The sequence below is a fragment of the Narcine bancroftii genome, chromosome 1 (genome assembly GCF_036971445.1).
Source record: "Narcine bancroftii isolate sNarBan1 chromosome 1, sNarBan1.hap1, whole genome shotgun sequence".
NCBI classification, from domain to species: Eukaryota; Metazoa; Chordata; class Chondrichthyes; order Torpediniformes; family Narcinidae; genus Narcine; species Narcine bancroftii.
The window spans coordinates 295,061,405-295,076,257 of record NC_091469.1 but is presented as its reverse complement, the minus strand read 5'-3'; the positions used below and the strand labels follow the sequence as shown (position 1 = coordinate 295,076,257).

The following is a 14,853-nucleotide window of genomic DNA, read 5'->3' as shown; positions in this document are numbered from 1 at the left end:
GACAAGCCCAGCATTTATTGCCATTATCCATCACTGTTGAAGACCTGGTGGTGAATCACTTTTTAGGAACCACAGTAACCCCAGCAAAGGGTATTCCCCAGTGCTTGATTTGTATTGACTTTAAATATATGCAATAATTTGGCACACTCAGCTTCCAGGGTAGAGAAACACAAGATAAGCAAACCTCAAAAGCATTTCCTCCTTTGTTTTATGGCTGACGATTTATCTGAAGACCATGCCTTTCGTCTAGATTCACCCACAACAGGTACAGCTGCACTGCAAAACCTCATTAGGGCACAACTTATTTCTCTAGGACTCCTTTCATTCAAAACTGCACAGTAATAGATACAATTTATTCGCCCTCTCTTCATTAAGATAACTGTTCAATTAAAAGGATAAATCTCTTGAATCTTCAAAAAACTGCATTTGGAAAGTACATCCATCTTTCAATCATATGATACATAATGTACATTCTCAAAGCCCTCCACAAGACCTGCCAACCTCAACATTCCAACTTCTGTCCAATAAAGCCCAACATTTGATTTTATTCCCCCCCCCCCCCCACTCTAATTGCTTGCTGTTACCTGCATGCTAAATTAACACTCCAGCTTGCTTGAGTTTATTTTAATTGGAAATGCTAAAGTGGCATCTACAATCAGCTTCAAGCAGCTGCCTCTGCAGGAGATCCACAGGAAAAAAAACAAATAGCTCGCAGGTTATGTTTGAGCAATTCAAAAATAAAACAAACACGGTGATGAGACTCGAGAGATTTGGAGAAGGTGGGAGACAGAAAGTAAATGCACAATGCAGAATTCAATTAGGGATCAACTCCCATCACCGTGCAAGATTTGATTAGACAGCAGGCTCAGAAACACTTCTGCTAATAAAAATGACTATTTGACTAAATTAGCATTCATAAGTGCTATTCTTGTCCGATCATGTTTGCAGGATACTAGGTGTACATGAAGTGATAAAGTAAAAAAATACATATATATATATAAATGTTACTTTGAATATCAGTCATTTTCTAATTTAATACTCCACATAAATTACAAGAACTTTGAACATTTAGTGTCCTCTTTTATCTACCACATTAAGCATATGGTAACCTTCTGTGGGAGTACTCCGGCACAAGTTTTAATATAAATAACAGCTGTTTTTGAAGAACGATATCACCATCAATTTTCCTTCTAACTGACAGCTGAGCCAGCACAATTAGTCACAGATCCCTGGCCGAGCCATTTTGTCCTGGCACATTTTGAAATTGCAGATCACAGTAATTGGCTATTCTGCATACTTCCAATGCACAAGCAGTCATTTTCACAATAATGTAATAGGCTGAAAGGAGAGAAATATGGAACAGAAATTTGCAGCTAATTAAATGCTATTAAAGTCTTATTCCATTCAAGAAGCAGAGAAATACAGCAAGATCCAAATATAAAAAAAACACTGGATATTTGAGATGCTGGTGATAGAGACCAAGGACCACATGTTGCCTTTGTGCCAATTCTTTTGTAATTGATAAAAGTTAAATTTCTCTCTGATATAATCATATTGTAAACAGTGTGGTCACTTCTTATCTGATTTGCAGTGCTGACAAACTTTCATCCCTCCCTGCAGCAGGATATCCTCTTATATTAACACCTTTTGATTGTTGGTCTGTACTCCAAAAGAGAGTAGTGACCAACAGAAGGGTCAGGCCCGAGACATCAGCTATATATCTTCTATGTTTTTTTTCCTATATAAACACAGCTACTGTGTACCAGGAAATTATTCCCAATTTCCTGGAATACAGTCTGTGTATCAAGATCAGACGGGAATAAGGGACTCATTCCCGTTCTGACATTTTTACCTCTGCGACCCCTGGTTATTTTCACGGATTGTCTGCAGTCTAAACTAAACTGCAGGCGATCCGTGAACAATGAGTTAATGAACAAGACATCCATCCTCCTTAAATACTGCACTTCAGGTATTTTATCCAAACATGCGCTGTGATACGGATATTTGGAGGTTTGGCCACTCCCAGAAAGTAGGGGAAGCACTTCAGAAAAGAAAAATCACGCAAGTTTTATGTAAAAAAAAAACATAGGTCTCCTATAGGTGTTGAAAAGACCAGCCTAGTTCATCCAGCATTTTGGTGTTTTTTTTTACTACAATCACAACGTTTTGCAGACTTTCATATTTCACTCTGTTCTTCCCTGCCCATTCTTCTATTTTCACCAGCTTTTTTTTAAATAAAGGCCCCTTGCCTGCTTTTTGCTCACACCTTGAAGAAGGGCTCAGGCTCAAAATGTCAGTATTATAACTTTACCTCCTATGGATGCTGCGAGACCGGCCGAGTTCCTCCAGCGTTTTTGTGTTTTTACTGCAATCACAGCGTGTTGTGTTTTACTTCTTAAAGAAAACATTACGGACTGTTTCCCTCTCACCAGTCTCTGGTCTGACTGCACAAAACATTAAGTGAGGAAGCCAACTCTTCACAGTGTATGTGTGAATTTGCTAATTCAACAAATACTCAATGGTAACATTTGAAGAGAGCCCTGGAATCTTCTACAGTCACCGGCAATGGCCCAACAAGATTGTAATTTAATACCAAATCTTGAAAGCATATCTTTAATGACAGGTAAATCCTCACATTTAGAATATGACCAAAGCTGGGCCCAGAATGATAGTTTGGCAAATCAGGCTACCAAAGATCCAGGTCTGATGTCCAAAGCACCTGTCTATTGCATTGTGTGCAATAGCGCCATTTTCCTCCTTTGATATATTCCACCAAAATGCACAGGGTGGAGAAACAACAGAGAGCAGATGGTGAAATTTAAAGCAAAAAGATATTGCTCAAGGGATTCAATGGGGTCAGCAGCATCTGTTGAGGCAAAAGGTTGATTCGGACAGAGAGAGGAGATAGATAATATAGAGGAGGGGCTGGAAAAGTATTGTGTACATTGGCACTACCCCAAAATAGTTTTTGTATCAACCTTGTTTGAAGCTAGTCCTATGTCAGCAATGTATTTTATGAGAGATCAAGAACTAACTTGCAATAAGAATGGGTAGAAAGGATTACAACGTTTGAAGGTGAAGGAGACATGGAGAATGCCAAGTGATTAAATATTTGCTTTGGTCAGGCGCATTTGAAAAACTCACATTTATTGCAGTCAGCATGGTGTGCAGACAAACACAGAAGACAGACGGACATGATGTCGGCAAAATAAACTGGTCAAGGGCAAGAGGGTGATGTCCAAGTGGAAGGCACTGCAAGACGATGGCTCAGAATCAAACTAGTCATACTGACCCACCTTGACAGTTGGACAAGGCAGTGAAGTCCTTCAGTTTGCACACAGAAAGAAGGAAAGTTCTTTAAGAGATCAGTAACACTGAAATAGAGGGGGAGAGCAATGTTTGGAAAGGATTAAGTGAGAGTGCTCAAAAGTAACCTTATTTGTGAGAACAAGAGGGGTCAAATGCAATATTGGCCAACTTGCTTGTACCCTACAAAATGAACATCGTCTCCTCTGCTTTGCAACAGAAAAATTACAAAACCATTTCAACCCACTGATAGAGAGACCCGTGACCAAAAGTCAAAGCCAATTAAACAACACTCCATGAATCTGTTGTAGCATCGTAACTGTAGTTTGTTCCTGGAGAAGAGAAATAAATTTGTGTGGACTAAAGAAGGCCACATGCAGTCCAGACTCTAAAATTAGAACGAGCACAATAGCTGGCTGCACCTGTGGAAATGGCTTTGAGAAATGTGAAAAACCTTTGGCAGCATAAAATGGTAATGAAAACTTAGCACATGAGAATGCTATAAACACAGCACTCCATTTGCACAAAAAGATATATTTACATCAGGCACACCCAAAAAAAGCCCAGCATGCCACTTCAATGACAAACAGTAGTTCTTCCCTCACCCCCAATTCCCCCACCAATAGATTCACCCCCTTTTAGTTGTATGAAATCTCTGGTTAGAGTTTTTAATTCCAAACAAAAGACAGGGAAAGATATCTTGGGTTTGACAAGATCCAGCAGATGATAGGGCCCTGGAGGGAAATGCAGAATAGCAGGTCCATGGTGTACAAATCCAAGGATTCCTTAATCCGAATCAGAATTTATTGTCATGAACAAGTCACGATATTTGCAGCATTATTGTGCAAAAATTCAGATAAACATTTTTACAACGGTAATTTTTTTTTTTTAAATCGTGCACGAAAACCAAGTCAGTCTCTTTAGTTCATTAATTATTCAGGAATCTGATGGCAGCAAGGAAGAAGCTGTCCTTGTGCCACTAAGTGCTCATCTTTAAGCTCCTGTACTTTATCCCCCCCACCATGGTAACAGAGTGAAGAGGGCATGGCCTGGGTGTTGGGGGTCTTTGAGGATGGAGGCTGCCTTTTTAAGACACCGCCTCATGTAGATATCCTCAATGGAGTGAAGTCTGGTGTCTGTCACAGGCCGAGTTAACCACGCTCTGAAGTTTTTTTTTTCTTGTCCTGAGAGTTGGTGCCTCCATACCAGGCTGAGAGTCAACCAGCCAGAATGCCATGGTACATCTGTAGAAGTGTTCAAGAGTCTTCAGTGACAAGTCCTCAAGCACTTCACAAACTATAGCCACTGGAGAGCCTTCTTCATGATTGCATCAACATGGAGGCTCAGGACAGACGTTAACACCCAGGAATTTGAAGTTCTTGACCCTCTCCACAACATTACTAAGCCCTCGATGAGAATTGGGTCATATTCCCATGACTTTCTCCTAAAGTCCACAATCATCTCCTTAGATTTGCAGATGCTGAGCGCAAGATTGTTGGCATGACATCACTCAACGAGCTGATCTATCTCCCTCCTGGACGCTTCCTCACTGCCAGTTGTAATTCTGCTGACAACTGTTGTGTCATCGACAAACTTGTAGGTAGCATTGGAATTGTGTCTGGCCACACAGTCATGGGTGAATAACTAGTAGAGCAGTGGGCTAAGCACGCATCCTTGGAGTGTGCCTGTGTTCATAATCAGTGAGGGGACGACGTTGTTTACAATTCATACTGACTGCCATTTTCTGATAAGGAAGTCAAGGATCCAGTTGCAGAGCCCAGAGTTTGAAGCTTCTTGATCAGCATTGAGGGAATAATGGTGTTGAAGGCTGAGCAGTCGTCAATAAAGAGCAGCTGTATGTATGAGTTATCGGTTTTGAGGTGATCCAGTACTGAGTAGAGAGCCAGTGATATTGCGTTTGCTGTGGAGAGATTGTGACGATAGGCGAATTGCAGAGGGTCCAGATACATGTTAACTCTGGCTATAATCACCCCCTCAAAGCATTTCAGTAGAAGTTAGTACTACTAGTGCAGCTCGCACTATTCTTCTTGGGCACCAGAAAGATTGATGCCCTTTTGAAGCAGGTGGTAACCTCTGACTGCTTCGATTTATATTGAACAAAATTCCTAACTTGCAATTATCTAAAAAGATGTCTATTAGATAGCTTAAATTTAACTGGCAATATTCAAAAGAAGCAAAGTTGTTTCAAATAAACGTCTTTAAAATTTTTAATACTAAATCTGTAGCATTCTTTAAAGCCTTCATCTAATATTGAAGGCGGGAATGAATGGTTATCCGAAATAGAACTAGCAGAGAAAAATTATTAGAACCAAAAAATTTCCTAAATTTGGAAGATATTGGCAGAATATTTTTCTTTCTTTGTCAACAATTTTTAAGATTAAATTAGGTCCATGCCCTTTAACTGTTCTTATGATTTCTCGTGCAAACCAGATAAACTTTTATCGCACCTCAAGAGAAAGTTTTAGCTTTTAGCACATTGATAGCCAGACTAGCAGTTTTAATGAAGTGGAAAGATGAACTCTCACCGACACATACACATGGCTACACGATGTCATATCATATCTAAGCTTAGAGAAAATTAGGTATTAAATTAAAGATAAAAAGTTTCAGTTTGAAAAGGTTGGGCCCATTTATAGAATACTATCGTAACTGGTAGTTTGAGGTGATTTGGGTGCTCAAAGGCTGATCCATCCGTCTTCTGGAGGTCGCGACTTGATCCATCTTTCTATTTTTCTTGTAACCTTGATCAGAGGGAGGGGTTAGATTAGTATTAGTTTTAGGGTTTTTTTCCTTTCAGATAAATGGATTGATGGGGTTTAATTATGATTAACCTGGATAATATCCCTTTTTTAGATTTTATTACGGTATAATAAGATTTGTTATAATAGTATTTAACTGATTTATACATATAATCATTTTAATAGATAAATATACTTAATAATAAGGGATGGAATTTAAAATTTGTTATATTGTGTGTTTACTTTAATTTTATGTTTTGTATATGTTATTATTTTGCTTTGCTTTATTACTATCCTGTATATGGATTGTTAAGTTAAACTCAATAAAAATATTTTAAAAAGAAAAAGGAACCTCTGACTGCAGCAATGAGAGGTTGAAAATGTCCGTGAGCACTCTGGCTAGTTGGTTGGCGTCAATCTTCAGCACCCTGCCAGGTACGCCGTCAAGCCTTGACACCTTTCAAGGGTTCACCCTCTTGAATGATGTTCTGACTTTGTCCTCAGAGACAGATGTCACGGTGCTAGATATCAGCCTTTTCAGGGATTCTAGAAGGCACTGTTTGGTTCTCCACCTCAAAGTGGGCATAGAAGGCGTTCCGGCATCGGGTAATGAAGCATCACAGCTATCTATGGTGCTTGCCCTTGCTTTGTATTCACCAGCTATGCCAGGATCTGTCTCTAGCTTCCTCTGGTAACACTTTGCTTCAGAAATTCCCTTCTGCAGGTCGTACCTGGACTTCCTATAGAACTCTAGATCCCTAGCCTTAAATGCCCTTGAACTTGCCCTCATTTGGTTGCAAATTCTCTGATTCATTCAAGGCTTCTGGTTGGGAAACAACCAGTATTTGCGCGTGGGCTTACACTCATCCATCCAGGTCTTGATCAAGTCAGTGACACATGTTGCATATTCTTTCAAGTTCATGGATGAGATCTTGAATATGTTCCAGCCCACTGATTCAAAGCAGTCCTGCAAATGCTCCTCTGCCTCTCTCGACCATACTTTCACCGTCTTCACCCCGGTGCTGTGGTCCTCAGTCTCTGCTTGTACACTCAGAGTAGAATTACAGTCAGGTGATCAGACTTGCTGAAATGCAGTCGTGGTATGGCTCAGTAGGCGTTCTTCATGGTGATGGAGCAGTGGTCGAGGTGTTGGCTCCCCTGGTCTCACATGTAATGTGTTGGTGGTAGTTCATCAGAGACTTTTTCAGGTTGGCCTGATTGAAGTCTCCCACAATGATCAGAAAGGCATCAGGATATGCTGTCTCATGGCTGTTAACTGCAGTGCCAGCCTGACATTAGTCTGAGGAAGAATGTACACTATGACCACGATGATGGCAGTGAACTCCCTTGGCTGGTAGAATGGGTGACACTTGATCGCCAGATGTTCCAGGTCATGGGAGCAGGACTGGGTCATGTTGGTGCACCATGATGAATTGATGATGACACAAATGCTGCCTCCCACAGTTTTTCCTGAGACCGCTATCTGGTCAGCGCAGTGGAGGGTGTCCAGAATGTCCATGTCTTACCAGGTTTCTGTAAAGCAGATCGTACAGCACTCCCTGATGTTGACGTCTGGCTTGAAGTTCCTCAAAGTTTGTTCTCCAATAATTGTACATTGGCCAGGGGAATGGTGGTGAGTGGTGCCTCATGGCCCGGCATCTCAGCTTAACCTGCAGCACCCCCCCCCCACCCCTGCATCCACATGGTTGGGTCTTCTTTACATGGCCCATGGGTCCGGTTTTAGTAATGGTCCTTGCAATGTCAATTTAAATCTTTTGCGATGTTTAAATGTACTAAGCATCTGCTGTTTGCGACTCCTGCGCAGTTTAAATGGCTCACTTGTTGACTATTTAAAAGTCCCGTGGTGTTGAACTTGACTGAGCGCCGGCTGTTTAAAGGTCCAATTGGCACTGCCAATTCTTACAATTCCAAGATCTGCCAACAATCTTAGGATATTCTTATTTACAGTTAAGTTCTGAAAGGGAAAGTTGGATCATTCCTGTCAGAGCTTCACACACAGAGTCACCACTGTAAGGCACCATCTACTGAATCTGTTGCAGCACATTGATGGGGTGCAGATCATGAAAGAGCTCACAGACTCAAAACCTCACTGCCTTCTGGAGGAAATGCCTGTGTGATTACAAAGTGCATCTACCACACCCATGTCAAGACAGGGGACCCTTTGGAAGGGCCTTTCAGCAGGACACCTCACCACTATTCAGTACTGTTCCGGTGCACTTTTGCTAGATGGTCAAATACCAGCCCATTACTTTGCCTGAGGCAGGCAAGGCTACCGGCCACCATCCTGTCAACTGTGTACAAAGGCTCTATCGAGACTGTCCTTGCCGGCTGCATCACAATGTGGTACAGTTGCTGTCAAGCAGTAGGTCGGAGGTCAATCCACAGGACCTCAAGAACAGGAGAGGATCACTGGGGTCTCCTTCCCCACTCATCGACGTGATATACCAGGATTATTTTTAAAGAGGGCTCACAAAATTCAACGAGGATCCCTCCCACCCGGCACACAGCATCCCTCAGCTACTCCCGTCACGAAAGAGGTACATTCTTGGTTTGAAGATTTGAACTCTCAGTCCATTCCAGTGTGGTGTCTTGGTTTTCACAGCTGAATAGTTAAAATATATAATTGATGATCTTCCCTCTTTCTCTCTTTTTTGTGGGTAGATATAGGGGGAGGAGGGAGTATATAAACTTATTATAATTGATGTTATTATGGTTTTTAAAATGTTTAAATATAATATTCCAAAAAATAATGGAAAGAGATACAGGAGTATCAAGCCAGAATCACCAGGCTGAGAAACAGTGAGACTGCTGAATGACTGAAATTAACTACTTATACAAAGCCTCCGATATTCTACTATCTATTAAACAATATTTATTTTTATATATGTATATCCATATTGTTTGTCTATATGTGTGTTGTTGCCTGGATTCCACCAAGGACAGGTTGTACTTGTACAATCAGATGATAATAAACTTGAACTTGTCCACTGGCGTGAAAAAGCCCCTTTCACACTGCCGCTTACTTGTGGGTTGAATCAGGTAATTTACTGGGCTTGTTCCCACTAACCATGCAGTGGGAAATGTCCCAACCAGGCAGGGCGAGTTAAATCCAACCGGGTTCTGACACTTGGTGGGGGCAAGTGTCAGAGCCCAGCCGAGTTAACTCATTATTCACCTTCTGGCAGTGTGAAAGCTCAACCTGCTCTCACATCATCACTGCTGGAGATGGGACACCCCCCCCCCACCACTTTAAAATGCCAGGTTGCCGATTAACCAGGTAAATCAGGGTGCAGTGGGAAAGGTTCCCGAGTGTAGCGTGCCTGTTTCCTAGGAGGGTTGGCAGTGTGAAAGGGGCATAAAGACAGTCATGAACAAAGGAGGTCAATGTCAGGAAGGACATCTTCATGCAACAGATAATGGAAACCTTCATCTCTACTTCCAGGATGGCAAAGTTGGTACCCAATCAATAACTCCAAAATTAAGACTACTAGATTTGTTAAGAAGACTATAAGGATTCTTCAACAAAGGCCAATTAATGTTTAAAGGTACAAATTGGTCACTGAATGGTTGAACAGAGCCAAGGAACCAACTTACCTTGGCTTTTGTGTTGCCACAAAGAACTGGTCTAGGTATTTGGAAAGCCCACTGAAAATGATCAGAATTAGGATGCCAAAAAAACTATTTTTGTTGATGAAATACAAAACTGTCGAGCCTGTATAACACAGCTGCAGTTTGGTGGTACGTGAAGTGTGGAGACCTTTTCTTCATTTGGCGAGTCTTGCATTTAAACCATCCTTCACTGATGAACTTGCATTTTATCATCGTTTGTCAATCAGTTCATTACACAGCTGCCAAAGTGCCAGTGAAATTCACTAGAAGTGAAACCAGTTCATCCTTCTATGGTTGCCATGGATCATAAATTATGCAGATAAAAGTGTGAATCCCTCAAAGTCAACAGAAATTACACTGAGGAAATAAGGAATATCAGAGACAGGAGCAAACACCAATTGAATCCGTTCTCACCCAGAAACCACAATAAATGTGTCTAAACTAGTGCCCAATGTTGAATGACAACAAGCCATCAGATCAATCGGATGTGATCCCCTTATCCTTAGAAGAGGAGATGACCACAGAGATAGAACCACAGGACTCAAAAGCACAGAAACAGGCCATACGACCCATCCAGTCTGCGCCAGATTATTATTTTGTCTGGTATTATGACCACAGCCCTCCAATCCATGGCCTGTGTCATCATGAACAGAGAGAATACAATCATGCTGACATTCAAAAATTCGCAAAACGTTTTGAAGAGAGCAAATGTCACAATTTTTCAAGAAAGAAAATAGGGAACTGAAGACAAGTTACTTGAACATCAGTTGTCAGTAAAATGCTGAATGATCGCATCAAGAATGTGAGCCAAGGCACTTAGAAAGCTATTTTTCTGATCAGGCAGCATGAACAGTTTCATGAAAGATAAAATGCGTTTCATAAATCTAAATGCAGCTGTTTGAGGATGCCAATGAGGAGGGTTGACAAGAGAGAAAAGGTTAAGATTAAGATGGGCTGGCAGGTATTTATATTAATGGTATTGATGAATGATGTTTAATGATACATTAAGGAAGGAAAGAGATGCAAGGAGTCTGTCCAGGCACAGAGTCAGATTAATATTAGCTGTCAAGCAGGTGGTAGATGAATAAATTGTGGAAAAAGGTTTGGAAAAAAGAGCAGTAAAGAATAAAGTGTGTGGTGAACTTCTGTATTCCTGATCACCTGGCTCCGCCCCATTCTGTGACTGTACCTGTGGCCCCACTCTTTTTGACCTTGTATAAAGCCTCTAACACCTTGACCCTTCCCCAGAAAACCCAGGTCACAGCATAGGATGAGGTCCCTGTCCATTGTGAATAAAAGCCTGTAAATCAGTGACTCTCTAGTTGTTTACTGCGTGTCAATTTTATTCACAATTTTTTGTTTTCATCCTCAACAATGGACCAACTCCTGAAACCTGACCACCTATAAATTGACCCACAGTCGCCTGATGCCTCAGACAGTTTTGAACTCTGGCTACATTGCTTTAAGGTCTTCCTACAAAACTTAGCCGACATCGTGGTCACCAACCCAAACAGACTGCATCTACTCTTCTCCTGTGTCAAACCCCAAGTGTTCCCAATGATCATGGACACCACCACATACGTGAAAGCAATGGATATATTCAAGCAACAATAGTGGGAGAAAGTTAACGAAGTATATGCCAGGCACATGCTGGCCACCCATAGACAGTGATTGGGCAAATTGGGCAATGAGTTCCTCCGGGTACTCGCGCGAGTGTGCAACTTGCAGGCAGTATCAGCCGCCCAAACCACGGAAAACACAATCTGGGACACCTAAGTTGTAGACATCAGGTCTGACTACATGCACCAGTGGTTACTCAAGCAGAGTAAGTTAGACTTGAAAGGAGTGATCAATCTTGTGAAGTCACTGGTGATTGCCCTCCGCAGCACGGGAGCATACTCTGCGAATGGGCGCACACAGGGAATGCCATCCCTGGTCTACAGGCCATCGGTCCACTACCATGCCCAATTAATGAACCCACCGCAGCCGCTGTCTCCCAGGAGCACCCAAAGTCCTACTCCTGCGACCAAGCAAAGCACCCCCAAAAATGCTGCCCGGTGAAAGATGCAATCTGCTTCAAGTGCAGGAAGAAGGGCGACTAAGCAAGAGCATGCTGATCAAAGATCTCCAGTCCCACTGCTGTCATATGTGCAGCATGGCAGCCTCCATCTTTGATGCCAGCATCTTCCGGGGACAACCACTCCACAACATGTGGGCTGCCATCTTTGACGCCGCCGTGTGGGCACCATCATTATGCCCCCAGACTGTGAGTCAGCATGGGTTGGACCATGGACAGACCCTGGCCTCCATGATGCTGGATCAGAGCAGCCGTCACCAACTCACCCACTCCATGATGGACATATCCATCAACTACCAGGTGACTAAATGACTTTGACAGTGGAAGCACTGAGAGCTTTATTCATTCAGACACTGTCCAATGCTATTCCCTTTTGGCAAAACCTGTTGTCGACAAAGTTGCCCGAGCCTCAAACTCTCTCTCCACAGAAATCTGCAGCTACACTCCTGTGACGCTGACCATGTGGGGAGTCATTATGCCACAGCCCTGTGCGCCAAAACTGTTAGGGCTAGACCCAGTGCCACTTAAAGTGTGTCACTATGCAATATGACGGTCGTCTCCCACCCCTCATGGTCAGCAACCTTCAGTTCCTCAACCAGCCACTCTGCCCCCCATTTCCTCCCTCCTCGCTGGCCCTACCAAGGCGCGGTCTCTCTACCCTCCACCGCGGGTCACCAACCTCTAATCGTAAGCCAGTCACCACAAAGGTACAGTGAGGAGGACAAGATATTTATAAAGGCAGAGGTATGACCACTCCTGGACGAGGGGATTATTGAGGCCAGCACCAGCCCCTGGAGAACCGGGGTAGTGGTGGTCATTGGTGGGGGTAAACGTAGAATGGTGATTGACTATAGTCAAACCATCAATCATTACTTGCAGCTGAATGCGTACCTCCTTACTCGCATTGCGGATATGGTCAACCAAATCACCCAGTATTGTGTGTTCTCCACAAAAGACCTGGAATCCGCCTACCACCAACCCTCCATCAGTCCTGAGGATCACCAACACACAGCTTTCAAGGCGGATGGTTGCCTCTATCCCTTCCACAGTCACCAATGGCATTTCCATCTTCCAATATGAGATGTACTGAAGGGCTAACCAAAGTGACCTGCGTGCCCACTTCCCATATCCGGATAGTATCATAATCTGTGGCCAAAACCTCCAGAAATTCTTCACCACTGCCAAATACTTGAACCTGACCTACAATAAGGAAAATGTGTCTTCCACACTATCCAACTAGTGATCCTTGGCTGTGTCACAGAGAATGGGGTCATTGGCCCTGACCCCAACTGCATGTGGCCTCTGCTGGACCTCCCCCTTCCCCACAGCCTCAAGGCCCTGAAAAGGTACCTGATGTTCTTTTCTTATTACACCTAATGGGTTCCAAATTATGCTGATAAAGCCCGCCCCCTTAACGGGTCCACTTCCTTCACCCTGACAAATGAAGCAAGGGTAGCCTTTTGCTGCATAAAAGAGGACATCGCAAAGGCTGTGCCTTTCCAGGTGGAGAGCAAGGCATCCAATTTCACCCTGGCCCCTGAATCAGGTGGGATACCCCATTGCCTTTTTCTCGTGCACCCTCCAGGCCCCTGAAGTCCGACATTCCTTGATAGAGAAGGAGGCTCAAGCAATAGTTAAGGCAATGCAGTATTGGAGTCACTACCTGGCTGGCAGACATTTTACCCTACCACATGGACCAACGGGACATTGCATTTGTGTTCAACAATAAACAGCGGGGTAAGATAAAGAACAATAACATTTTGAGGTGGAGGATTGAGCTCTCCATCTACAATTACAACATCCTGTACTGGCCAGGGAAGCTCAATGAGCCCTCAGATGCCCTGTCACAAGGGACATGTGCCAGTGCACAGGTGGATCACCTCCGCCACCCTGGTGCCATGAGATATTTTCACTTTAATAAATCTCAGAATCTGCCATATTCCATTGAGGATGTCAGAGACATGACCAAGGATTGCAGGGTCTGTGCAGAGTACAAGCCACACTTCTACCAACCAGACAGGGCACACCTGATAAAAGCCACACGCCATTTCAAATGCTGGGCATGGACATCAAGGGCCCCCTTCCCTCCAATAACTGCAAGACAAACATTCTCACGGGTTATCGACTAGTATTTGTGGTTTCCCCTTTGCCATCTCCTGCCCTGACATGACCATCATCACAGTCATTGGGGCCCTACACAACCTGTTCATCCTGTTCAAGTACCCATTGTACATCCACAGTGACCGAGGGTCCTCGTTTATGAGCAATGAACTGCGCCAATTCCTGTTGGCCAGTGATATCGCCATCAGCAGGACTAAGAGTTATAAACCCCGGGGGAACAGTCAGGTAGCGAGAGAGCAAACAGCACCTTGTGGTAGGTCATCCTCCTTGCCCAAATGCCCAGGGGACTGTGTCTCTCACTGGCAGGAGGTCCTTCCAGAGGCACTCCACATCACTCAATCACTGCTACGTACTGCCACTAACACTACCCTTCATGAAAGAATTTTCTCCTTCCCCAGGAAGTCTTTGTCAGGGACGGCATTACCCTTCTGGCTGATCTCCAGGGGCAATCCTGCTATGAAAACATGAGAGGGGTCATAAAATTAAACCCTGGTCAAAAGGGTTCAGCTCCTCCCAGCGAACCCCCAATACGTGCATGGCCTACCTGCGGGGAGGGGCCCCCAAGGAACATATCTGCCAAGTTGAACCCCTCCCCACTCCTTCCACAAACATGCAATACGTACTGTTGCACCCTCCCCCCACTCCAGCTGAGCCGTCACACCCCCAGCAGGATGACGCAGCACTGGACGTCTGGGATGAGACAGCAGCCCCAGCCGCATCCCAAAAACCGGCGCTCCGCTGGTCAGTACAGAAGATTCAGACACCGGATCAGCTTAACGTGTAAGACTTGGTGCCCCACGTCACCCCACCAGACAATAATTTGAAAAAAAAAACATGGAGTGAATGTGGTGAACTGTTGTATTCCTGATTACCTGGCAAACTCCCCCCGCCCCCCCCCCCCCACCATGACTCCTCCCTCTTTGACCTTGTATAAAGCCTCCAAAACCTTGACCCATCCCC

At 43.8% G+C, this 14,853-nt stretch overlaps 1 long non-coding RNA gene across 1 annotated transcript in view; it reads left to right on the top strand.

Moving 5' to 3' along the window:
• Positions 1-8,476: 8,476 nt before the first annotated feature.
• LOC138746661 (uncharacterized) overlaps positions 8,477-14,853 on the top strand; it is a 79,118-nt gene continuing 72,741 nt past the window's right edge. The window contains exon 1 of the long non-coding RNA XR_011347039.1: positions 8,477-8,623. This is a non-coding gene — a long non-coding RNA (uncharacterized lncRNA). The remainder of the gene's footprint in view (positions 8,624-14,853) is intronic.